Source organism: Neltuma alba, unplaced genomic scaffold (genome assembly GCF_004799145.2).
Source record: "Neltuma alba isolate B1F8T4 unplaced genomic scaffold, ASM479914v2 tig00003988_pilon, whole genome shotgun sequence".
Lineage (NCBI taxonomy): Eukaryota > Viridiplantae > Streptophyta > Magnoliopsida > Fabales > Fabaceae > Neltuma > Neltuma alba.
In genome coordinates this window covers 23,279-34,167 of record NW_021633509.1, presented here as the reverse complement: position 1 = coordinate 34,167, position 10,889 = coordinate 23,279, and the positions used below count along the sequence as shown (strand labels likewise).

The 10,889-nt window shown below is 33.2% G+C and overlaps 1 long non-coding RNA gene across 2 annotated transcripts; it reads right to left on the bottom strand.

Annotated features, from left to right (window-relative positions):
- Window positions 1-5,700: 5,700 nt before the first annotated feature.
- Window positions 5,701-8,588, bottom strand: LOC114743265 (uncharacterized). Of its 2 annotated transcripts, XR_003739991.1 has the most exons (3): window positions 8,495-8,588; window positions 6,342-6,422; window positions 5,701-5,985 (listed from the first exon to the last, which is right to left on the bottom strand). It is a non-coding gene; the product is annotated as an uncharacterized LOC114743265 (long non-coding RNA). The 2 variants fall into 2 exon arrangements; XR_003739992.1 differs by lacking the exon at window positions 6,342-6,422.
- Between the last annotated feature and the right edge of the window lie 2,301 nt (window positions 8,589-10,889).

The window sequence follows — 10,889 nt, the reverse complement described above, 5'->3', positions numbered from 1 at the left end:
GCTGTTTTATGACATTATGAGGAGGAATGAATTGTTCACAGGTGATACAGTATTAGGTCCTGAGTTTTCAAATTCTAAGTGAGGGATTTCGTGGTTTGACCCTTCATGTGGTTCAAGTTGTTCGGGATTTGTTATTGGTGTAGTTGATAACTTATGCTCTTCAATAGGTATGGCTGGTACAATAGGTAGGACATTAAGATTGGTTAGGACTGGTTCAAGGAGCGGAGGCAGCCATTCTTGTGATGTACACTCTCTTTGAATGGGTGCTTGGGGATAAAATGGTAAGTGCTCATGAAAAGTAATATTGAAGGAGATATAAAGCTTCTTTGTGGTTGGGCAAGTAGCGTTAGTGTCTTTTTTGGAAACTGAAATATCCAATGAAGATACATTTAACGGATTGATGTTCTAACTTTTCAGAGTGTTCATTGTGAACAAAAGTTGTGAAGTCAAAGATTTTGAGAGGTAAGGAAACCATGAGTTTGGAGGTGGGATAGGACGCACTGAGTTGGTTCAAGGGAATAGCGAAATTGAGAACTTGGTACGGCATTTGATTTATGAGTTAGGTGGCAGTAAGGATAGCTTCTCCCCAGTAATAAGTAGGTACATCGTAGGCAAATAATAAAGATTGGGCTGCTTGTAACACAAGAGGATTGGGGAATATTAACACAAGAGGATTGATGCATAATGCCATGGTGAGAAAGAAAGTGATTCATGGTATTGTTAACAAATTCTTTGCTATTATCAGTTCGTAGGATTTGTATGTGATAGAAACTGAGTGCGGATGAGAGCATGGATTTTTTCAAAAATATGTGGTACTTTAAATTTTTCTTTTCAAAGATAAAATCATGTGACACGAGTGTGATCATCCTCCATTAATATTTTTCATGCTAGAAGATCCCCATACGTCATTATAAATTAGGACAAAGGGTTTGGAAGGTTTATAAGGGTGAGATGGATAAGAAGCTTTAGTGTGTATTGAAAATTGGCAAGTATCACAAGAAAACGAATCTGAAATTTTATTATTCAAATGAGGAGATGATGTTTTAAGATAAAAGAAACTAGGATGGTCTAGTAAAAAATGCCATAAAACGGCATCATTATTTTGGAGAGAAGAAATAGCAGAGCTATAAACCAGTAGAGATTGCCACACTCTTTAGCTATGCCAATTCTCCTCCATGTCTCCAAAGTTTGAAATATACCAAATTCATCAAAGTAAGCAAAGCACTTAAGAGTCTCTTGTGAGAGTATTAACTGAAATTAAGCTACAATCCAAAGCAGGAATATAAAAAACATTATTGAGAATCAAGTCATCATTAAGTTTTAACTATGCCAATGCCAAGTATGGTGACCTTAGAGCCCTCTGCGACATTGACAAAGAAGCAAAAGGAGCTATATATAAAATCCGAGAGTAGAGATAGATTACTTGTCATGTGATGCATAGCACCAGAGTTAGCAATTCAAGAATTAGGATTGTTACCTTGGCGAGCAGAACTACAGGAGCCACAGTCGGCCATCTTAAGAGTTGGTGTTCTAGGAACCAAGGAGTCATTGAATGATATTTAGCAAGTCAGCATTAGTAAGGTTTAGAGTACTGTTAGGAGGTGACTCAGCATCTGTTGTGATAGTTAAAGCTTTGGATCCACGTTGTTTTTGTTTAAAGTCAGCTAGCTTTCCGTGCAACTTCCAACACTTATCTTTCACATAACCAATGTTCACAAACAGACCTTTCACCCTTTTAACCTCTAGGATTAGGATTATGAAGACCTTTCACAGCCATGTTAGTAGCTTCAAGAGATGGTAGCAATGGTGGAGTCGAAATGTATTTGGAGACCAATTGCTTGCAGCTTTCCTCCCATTTTAGTTTAGCAAAGACCTTATCTAAGAAAGGGAGAGGACAAGTAGACATAATTCTCCTCCTTACTTCATCATAAATAGGATTAACGCCAAGTAGGAGAGTGGAAATACAATCTTTTTCTATAATATTGCGATAGGTTTCAGCGTCTTTACTGCATTGCCATATATGTGTATCATAGAGATCAAATTGTTGCCAATACATGACCAAACTATTGAAATATCTAGTCATATCTAAATCACCTTGTTGCTGTTCATGAATGAACCCCTTAATCTAAAAAATCACAGCAGTGTTTTCACGGGTTGACTAGCACTTTGTAACGGCATCCCAAATGCCTTTAGCCTTAAGAAAGAGTGAATAGTTCTGGCTAATTTTTGGAATCATGGAATTGATAAGTTAGGACTTCACCATATTAGTTTCAGCATACAAGATCTTATGTTTATCTTCAGAGTCGATTGGTTCAGCATACAAGATCTTATGTTTATCTTCAGAGTCGATTGGTTCAGCTACTACACTAGCAAGATACCCTTCTTTTCCTTTGCCAACAACATACACGAGAACCCCTTGAGACCATTGAACCGATGTGTATAAATAGATAGAATTTGTGACTCAAAAATCATACTAGTAGAAGGCAACACAGGAGGGGTGTATGAGGATTCATCATTGTTGGAGTTACTGGTAAAGTGCATGATATGTCCCAACGGTCATCTCGGACATTGAACTAGTCATTCACGAACAAAGGAAAGTGAAGAAGACTTACTTGGATAACTTCAATGGGCTTGGTTTTGAGAAACCGAGGAAGAGCACTCAACCACGGACGGGGCAACACACAGAATCAAAGCCCAAAGGCAAAGCACACAAATTTGCAGCGCACAAGGCAGTGTTGCGATGGAGGAACGACATTGAGGACACTTGGGAAACTGAAGCTCGAAGAACAGCGTAATCGCATATGACAATGGGATTGGTGGTGTTGCAGAAGTCGTTGAGCCCAGAGGATGGCCCGACTGCACTCTGGGTGTCAAATAAGGAAGACATGAGTGTAGAGGGACCAAGTCACGAATGGAGAGATGACCACACCCTGGGACATCGAACATTGAAGATGATTGGACAAGGGAGAGGGGTCGCAGACAAAGGCAGATATTATTGAACATAGCTCTGATACCATGTAAAAATAGAGATAAGTACACCTTTGAATATTATCGCTTGAATAAGGAATTAGCATTGAGTCAAAATATAGAGGCAAGAAACGTAGGCAACAACCGAAAAATAAACCTAAACCTAGTATCTAAATTTATCTTATCTGATTATCTTAGATATATGGGATATTTAGAAAATAATCAAGGGTTTTTCACTAATTGCTAATGGTGCTCATCACAAGGTGGTAAATTAAAGTTCAAATCTTTATTGGGAAAGGTGTTTATATTTAGTGTCTGATAATATCTCGAACAAGATTGCCATCCAATAGAAAATACCTCTACTTACCAAAAAATTGTTAATGGGCCTAATTGGGCCTGAGTCCATAGCTTATATATATATATATATATATATATATATATACATAATTAATGTTTCATTTAATTTTATAAGGAGTCTTGTATTAATAATTGATACATAGGTTTTTATAAATAAAACCAAAGGCAGTGAAACCATTTGGAATACCCAAAAAAAAAAAGTCCCTAGGTAAATGTCAGGCGTCAGCTGATTTATCATGGCAATTTGTGTCAGTGCTTAACATTTGAAAAGAAATACCCTTTTTTTTTTTGTTGCCATGAGTCTTTTTTTTTTGTACGAACTTACATATGTTGCTTATCATTTTTGTTAATTGAAGATTCAATGAATGAACGAATCTTCCCAACATTCTAAGGAGGAAAAAAGTCCGTTGTCTAAATAATAGGAGTTGGTCTTAATTAATGTAAAGGACTATAATCAGTTAAACATGAAGCTCTAGATTTGAGCTTATATCTTTGAGAGTTATTTTCTATTTTTGGGTACAATGAGAGAATTATTTTCAATTAGAAAGGACAACACTTAAATTTATTTGGTAATACTGTATAGGGAGAATTCTCAAAAAATACTATTAAATTTCAAATTCAAATTAGTCTTATTCACTACATTTTAATAACAATTGATAACATTTGAAAAGTTGGGAACACATTTTTATAGTCATTCATGATTTGAAATTCTGAAATTTTAGAAATATTTTTTTAGAATTTTTCCTGCTAGATATCACATAAGTGGATTATAAAAACAAAAACAAAAAAACCAGGCCCATCATTTTTTACAAAACTTGCATGCCTCCTTTGCTAAGCCTTTTAACACGCGCGCAACATTGAAAGGGCAATAATCCATTAATTGTGAGTTTAGCAGTCTCACCAAAAAAGAAGGAAGGTTTGATTCCTCATTATGGCATTTGGAAAGGCATCCTAGATGTGGGCCTACTTATATAAATGTCCGAGGGTGTTTTATAGGTTCACCCTGCCCAACTTGGTATCATCTAGGAGGAGCTAGATTGAGCACCTTACTCTGGATTTGAATTGAACCCAACCCTTTTTCTAAAATTTTGTTACCAGAAAGCAATGAAAGGGCAAGTCTTTCTTTCTAGTTCCTAGCCTCCACGTGGCTTTTTAAGTTCCTTATTAGTAAAACTAGTCTTTTTGCCTTTGGAAGACCGACCTTCAATCATGCTCTAAATGTTATGAAATGATTAAAAAATATACTAAAAACGAAAAGGAAAAAAAAAAACACTGCAAGCATTACCATACCAAGTACCAAATGTAAAGCATGAATTTACAAAAATATAAACCAAAATCACTCTTATATCAGTTATATAAATTCTTAATGCGATATTGAAATCCACTTGCTTGGGGTGAATAATGGTTGTGATTGAACTAACAGAAATAATTATTTTACTTTTAATTTTAATTTTACTAATTTCATTTAAACTAATGCATCTCTTACTTATTAAAAACAAAATTCCATACCACTAAGTTATAAGGTGATTAGCCTAAAACATATTTTCAAACAATACTTTTAATTTGATGATCAAGAGATTATATAAATCATTTAAATTTAAACTTTGAAATTTTAATTGTATTTTGTGACATAAATATTTATAAATTCATTTAGTCAGGTATATATTGATTAAAAAATTAATCAAAATTTTAATTCATTTTTTTATATTTATTTTAATATTCTGTTTTAATATGATTAAAACGTTAAACAAATAACTGCTTGCAAGAAGAAAAAATAAAATTAATGAAAAAATTTTAAATTCTTCCAGATATTTTTAGACAAAATAAAAATTTAGTATGATAAAGGGTAAATTAATAAATAAAGTTTATTTTAATGAAAAATTTAATTAAAAATAAATTTTTAAAATATTCTTAATAGAGTTAACTCTTTACTTTAAGCATACAAACTAGAAGGGAGTATCTTGTAGTTAAGCTAAAATGCGATGCCAGAGTATTTTGCTCTTTTTCTGTTGGCTAAAAAACTTCAGTATACTTTTTAAAGTTATTTTACAACAAAAGCAATCCAATAAAAAAAACACAAAATATAGGGATATGTTTCTAATGTTGAAGGATCATTGCAACATCTAACTTTCTATATACTAATAGAGTCATTTTAATACCTGTGAATCACTAATGCTAGGTTTCTGATTAGGATAAAATGGGATAACAAATAGAATCCCAGTGCAAGATTTGAACTTGAAAATACATTGGAACTCATTAATCAAATAACGTAAACTTTCAGATTTTCTGACAAATGATTCACAGCAAACTTTGCTTCCAACTTATCTCAAAATTATCTTCTTCTTTTTTTACCAGATATCTCAAAATTATCTAAAATAATTCCAAACCATGAAATCACTAATATTATGTTATAATATACAGCCATTTCAGTTGTTGGCACTTACCTGTGCCTGGCAGTGCACTCCTCCTCATGGAGGATACAAATAATATTTATATAAAGCAAGTAATAGTTACTTGCCACATATCGTATATAAAAGTATAAATATTAACTTGTTAAAATATTCTACTACATATAGACAGAATATAGTAGGCATCCCTACTCTTGAACCAGCCTATTTTCTTCTTATACAGCTTTCTTTCCCTTAGAGCTTCTCACCTTTACTGTATATCATGGAAGGGAGGATAAGATTATAAAGAATTCCTATAGTTATAATATCCATCAAACAAATATGCAGATTACACAAACCATGCAAAATAAGCCAAGTGGAACATAACCTTGCAAAGTTGCAAGCTAATGCAATTAAGTATTTATGCACAATGATAGATAGACAAGTTGAATAAACAATACGCAAATAATTAGCAGATATTATCCCATGTCTATCAGCTACACATGATTATGGCTAAATAATCCATACAAGGAATTAAAGATTACATGTTTTTATACTTTAAAACAACAATATGGCGCAAACAACTATGCAATAATCATACACGAGTGCAAGGCAGGAAAGAACTACTACCTTGTCGACTTCCCTCTAAATCAAACCTGACCTTCTTATTCTTGAGCTGTCTCCTCAGTGGACTTATACAAATATCAAAACCTATCATATACGTAAGGGTAGATTACCACTTAATCCGATTATAGTTTACAAGTTAAATAACTTTATGTAAATCCCAGATTTCTTTAATTTCTACCTTTACTTAATAGTTGGTCATTCTAGACAACTTTTCATATTCATACTATAACTTTCAAAAGGCTTTATTTTCTTTTGTAACTCCAAACAGTTACCTTACTTAGTAATTGGTCATTTTGGTCAAAAATATTACTTTTATCCATTATATTTGAGGATAAATAATCAGTTCCCCACAAACTACTCATTCTAATCTTATTGAAATTAAATCAAATAAAACTCAAATCTACTTCTTTTACCAACTTCATCGAGACACACACAAAATACATATACTTATATATATATATATATATATATATATATTTCTCACAACTAACTGAACATTATTCTTAATATCTTTAATCTTAACTTTCCTTAAACAAATACCCAGCTTAGCTTCTTTGGCCACCAAACAACCATTAACTTTAATCTTAAACTTCCCATTATATTCCTTCTATAACTACTACTCTTTTTCCTTATATCTCCATCTCTTTAAGTTCATGGAAATCACTTCACATTGTATTAATTCATCTCTACCTTCAAACATCTACCCATCTAATCCCTTCAAACTTAATTTAACATTCCTCAAGCAACCTTTCTTAAAGCCTTTTTACAATACCTCCAAAATACCTTTGAAACTTAACTTTGAAATACCAAGCTAACTCAATTAAGACATTTAGCTATAAGTTTGAAAACTTCTCACTTGACCTTCCATAAATTTTATCCTCAACTAAACTTCATGTTCAACCCTCCAATTTGAAACCATTGTTCTAAACTCTTAATTTTATTATCCCTAACTACACCCTCCTCTTGAATTCCTTGACCTCTCATTCAACTAAGAGGAGTTCCATTACCTATCCAATAGCAACGTGTGTGTGTGTGTGTGTGTGTATCCTACATCATTTGAACATCATACATGCCTCTTAGCCTCTAAAAAAAATTTCCCAAACAGCTCTATACACATTAAATCTGGAATTTCCCATTTTTTAAACAATGTTAAGTTTATTAATTCAATGCTTCTCAACCAAGCTTATTTAATTGCTCACCATTCCATTTAACCATTTTAACTCATGTACACATCATACGGCCTTCTCTCTAAGTCTAGATATTTTCCAGATCTTTGAAAACCATCTCCCTCCATGAAAACTTCACATTTAACCACACTCAACACAATTTTACTAACATCTAACTTTCTATCTCTTTAAAATTTTTGAACAGCAAAACAATCTAACATGCCTAGACTAACCCAAGCATTACAAGCTTGATTCCATAATTCTTCAATCCTATCATCCATCCAACCCGACCTACACACACACACACACACACACACACACATCATTTGTTTTCCCTACCCAAAGACCTACCAAGCACTCATTATAGATGTGTGTGTGTGTGTGTGTGTGTGTTTATTTACATTCACACAATAGGATTTAAGCATCTCCATATCTCTGATGATTCCCTTAGCTTCCTTACATCAACTGATTATATCTGCCCTGTCGATCACACACACAATTGCTTAACTTATATATAATTACTTGTGTTCAGATATAGGACTCTCACATCAGAACAGAGAGCTCAATAACTCACTCCATAACCATTAACCAGTAACAAAATTCCATCAACAACCTAAAGTAATCAACATGCAACCATATATCTGTGTGTGTGTGCGTGTGTATAGATATTCTAAGTTTAAGCTTCATTGTTCTTCACTCTTCCAAAACTGATTCCTTCAACTACAGAAACAAGGACCCGAAGCCAACAATCCGCAATTATTCCGCAATTAAATTTTACTGCAACTCCTGTTCGGCAAACCCAAAAAAAGAGCAACAACCATACATGCAAGCCCATACTTCACTTACACAAGCTTTAATCTACCTATAGCTGCCATATTCTTAGCTTGATCATTAATTTCTTCACTTCCCATCAATTTTCAGCAATCCACGACTTCCAGAACCTTAGACAAATGACAAAATAGAGGGTAGAAGGAGGATTAGGAAACTCACCTATGCCAGAAACCAAGATTGCATGTGACAAAAACTCCTCCGATCACCCTCTCGCCGATAGCTCCTTCTCCGTCCTCTCTTGCTCTTTCTCTCTGTTTCTCTCTTCGTTGCAGATGAGAAATGCGGTTTCTGAAGATTAAAAGGGAGTGGCACGTGAGAGAGAAGTGGTGAAGCTAAATGACCACTATGCCCTTCATTTCCTTCCTTTATTCCAATTCCAATCTTTCATTTTTTTTTCCTGAAATTGTGAGATAAATCCAGAAATAAATCCATAACATTTTATATGGATTTTCCTTATCCAACAACTCCCTTGACCCCTAAAGTAATTTCCATAACAATTTCAGGTCAAAAATCAATTCCCAACTATTTTCCTTGAATTTTCTCAAAAAAATAGCACTTAACTCCATAAATTAATCCTTATCTCATTTTAAGGATTTTATTCCTCAAATAACTTATTTATCACTTAAAATAATTTCTCTGAAATTTCCAAATTAATCAGGAACCTCTAAGTATTTTTTTTAGAATTTTTTAAGAAATTAACCCATTTTTATCTAAAAATAGCTTTAAAATTATTTAGGCCACTTTTTGGGAAATAATTTTCCAAAATATTTCTAAGTCTTCAAAATTAATATTCCATATATTTTCCCAATTTATTTAGGCTCTAAAAAAATTTTAAATAAATTTTCTCTTTTCCGCCTTTCCTAAATTAGAAAATTTGGAGTGTTACAATCATTCTTCTTTTCTACTACCTTGTATTTTATTGGGAAAATTACACACAGGTCCCACAGAGGAGAATTAATTCAGACAAAGTCCCTGGAAATCTCCAAATTCTTCATAAGTTCCCAGGGACTTCTGTGTAATAAATTGCAATTGTAAAAAGTCTGTTATGCCCTTATTGATTGAAAAAAGAAAAAACAGAGGGAAAGTTTCAGTTTGTGTGCTGGTGTTGCACGTATGAGGAAGAAGAGCTTCTGAAAGAAGGAACGAAGGTCTGCGTTGTTGCTCCATTATTCCAGGAAAGCTATATTTTTTCATCATCTTCTTGGTAGGTCTCATTAGTAACAAGATTTCTTTTCTTTTTTTTCGTACACAACTAATCTCAAGTTTAATGTTGGTTTGAAAAGTTGTTTGGCTGTAGGTGTGTGGGTATTAAGGATGTGATTTAACTCACTTGAACTATCAAGGAAAGCTCATTTAGTCATATATGGTTTTAATCATCTTAGGTGTGGTTTTGTTATGTGTGACTAGGGTTATAAAGCAATGCTATATTCTTGGGTGAAAGATGCTTTGTTTTTCGGTGATTGATACTGTGTTGCTGATGAAAAAGAATGAAAATAACATATTTTTACTGTTATAACCCCCTGTAATGTGATGATTAAATCTCTTGTTAATGGGTACATCGAAAGTTGTTAATGTAACTATATGACTTATTATTAACGAGTGATTGTGACAGGTTGATATGAAGGATAACAACTTCAAGTGGAAAGCATTTGTTTTGTTACCTCTATATAGGGGGACAATTTATTGATGGTGTAAAAGGTGAAATGCAGTATGTTGGAGGTGGTGTGAGAACAAAAATAATAAAGAAAAGCACATCATATAAAGAATTTAGAACAATGGTAGCATCAATTATGGGAAAAGAAAGCAATGGAAATGTTATCAAATTCACAGTAACCTTTGATGAGTTTACATTTGTGGACCTTATAGATAAAATGTAAATTTGGTGTAGTTTCATTATACATATATATCAAGTGGTAAATGACATCTGATTGTAATCTGATATAATATCATATCTGTATTTTGATGTACTTGTTAATAGGCTGTAATGGACATGTTATCAGATGCTGTGGAGGTTGTCATTAGCAGTCTAAATTATATTACTGATATAAAGTGACAATTTCTCCTACTTGCAGTGGTCAGTGATTTCTTAACACATATGATATGATGAAAACACTGAAAAGAATTGGTTTTGATAAACTGTCAATTAATGCATGCTGATTACTTGTCATTCACTACTGTCAAGGTTGTTAAAGCCTATTGATTACTTTTCATTCACTACTATCAAGGTTGTTAATACCTGCTGATTACTCGTCATTCACTACCATCAAAGTTGTTCCTTTTTTTTGTTTCCTTTTTGCAAAGAGATTGTTTCTACCAAGTTCTTTGTAGAGTGAACCTAGCACTATTTGACAAAAACAACAAAATTGACAAGGAAGTCACATGACTTGAAGGTTGAATGCTTGTAGTGGGTTGTAACTCATAGGAACAACCTGCATAGTGATCATGTGTTGTCTTCGCTATGAGGAAACTCCCAAAGCAAGAGGAAGAAATAAACAACCAACATATATTGTATTTAGTTTTTTTATTTGATAGCATAATGACAGCTGAATGTAAA